We start from the raw sequence: 1,844 nt of genomic DNA, 5'->3' as shown, positions 1-1,844 counted from the left end.
GTTGTATACGCTCAAAGGAGATAGCTAAATTTATTCTAACAAAGATTTTCCAATTAAAAATGTAAATCAAGATTTAATTGAGCAAATTTTTGAAGGATGCACTGATAAGTTTTTGGGGAACAAAAGTGGCAAAGTGACAGTTACTCAATGTGATCCAATTCCGTGTGAACAAATTAGAAAACAATACGGAAACCAAAAACTACCAGTTGAGCGAAAACAACAAGTCAATTCAGGAAAGGGTAAGGGTCAGGTACAGGGAAAGAAAGCTCAGAACAAGAATGTTCATGCACCAAAAGTTCAGCAGCCTAAGACTGAACAACCAAAGGTTCAACAACCTAAAGTTGAGCAGTCTAAGGCTACTCAACCTAAGGGTGCACAACCTAAAATTCAACAATCTAAGGTTGAGCAACCTAAGGTTCAACAGCAAAAGGTGTAAAACAAAAGAGCTTCTGTTAAGAAAAGAGAACCGAAAGTGAACTTTGTTGGATCCAAGGGTACAGATAAACTTGAAACATTTCAGGATAAATCTAACGTTGATTTTATAAAACAAGTTAGAATTTTAAAACGAAATGATCAGAATAATTACACCCAACACACAAACGGATGTGATTTAGGTCCAAGTACATCTAGATCACAAAGTTCATTGTCTGGTTCTTCGTCTGGTCATCAACATGTTTCTCCGAGGTTTGTAGAGTGGAGAACATGCTTTGAATGTGGCACAATTGGGCATATTGTAAGATACTGCCCATATCTGCAAAAGTTGAAGGCAAAAACGAGTGCTCCCCAAGAAACCAATTACCAAAAACGACCTGTTTCCCCGAAACAAGACCCACGTGTCTTGAAAGAAAGGGAAAATAAGTTAAAACAAAAGAATCAAAAGGTAATTGAGAAGGCCTTAAAATCAGAGGTCAAAGAAGAAAAACCTGTACAAGCAAAATCTACAACTGTAAAACCAGTAAATGCAAAAACAATTAATACAAATACTGGTAAAGGACAAACAGCTTGGAAACAAAAACAGGTAATTCAATCAGGGGGAGCACCACAGGTTCTTTTTCCTAATCATCAAGTGATTGAGATCACCTTCCTTGATGATCAAGGACGACCCAAGTCCACAAAGGCTTGGGTCCCCCTCTCAAACTGATAAGTTAGTTGCATGTGCAGGCGGCTCCAGGAGGAACTATTAATAGTCATTGGATTGTTGATAGTGGGGCTTCCAGGCACATGACGGGCGACTATCGTCTTCTTTTCGATGTGCGAAGTATAAGAGGAGGATATGTTGCGTTTGCTGGAGACAAAGGAGGGTATATCACCGGCGAGGGAATGATCTCAAATGGAATTGTGAGTTTCGACAAAATCAATTATGTGCAACAGTTGGATCACAATCTCCTGAGTGTTTCTCAGATCTGCGACAAGAAGTTCACCGTGCATTTTGATGATGCCGGTTGTTATGTGCTAAAGCCAGGATTCAAGATTCCCACAGAATGGATTCTCTTATCAGCACCAAGAGTCAATGATTTGTATGTCCTTGATATGAGCCAAGCAATAACTCAGTCCAAACAAGTTACTTGCTTTATTTCAAAAGCCACTGAAAAGGAGACGATCTCTTGGCACAGACGGATGGGTCATATTCACCTCAGAAAAATGAATCACCTTGTCAAAAACAATTTGGTGAGAGGTGTCAATGTGAAGAATTTTCAACTTCAAGATGTCTGTGTGCCGTGTCAGAAAGGGAAGCAAATCAAGAAATCACATCCATTGAAAAAGGTTAACACTGTAAACATGCCACTCGAACGTCTGCATATGGACCTTTTTGGCCCTGTCAAACACAAGAGTGTGCACGGGGA

The sequence above is a fragment of the Helianthus annuus genome, chromosome 8 (assembly GCF_002127325.2).
Source record: "Helianthus annuus cultivar XRQ/B chromosome 8, HanXRQr2.0-SUNRISE, whole genome shotgun sequence".
Taxonomy (NCBI): Eukaryota; Viridiplantae; Streptophyta; class Magnoliopsida; order Asterales; family Asteraceae; genus Helianthus; species Helianthus annuus.
This window is presented reverse-complemented; position numbering follows the sequence as displayed.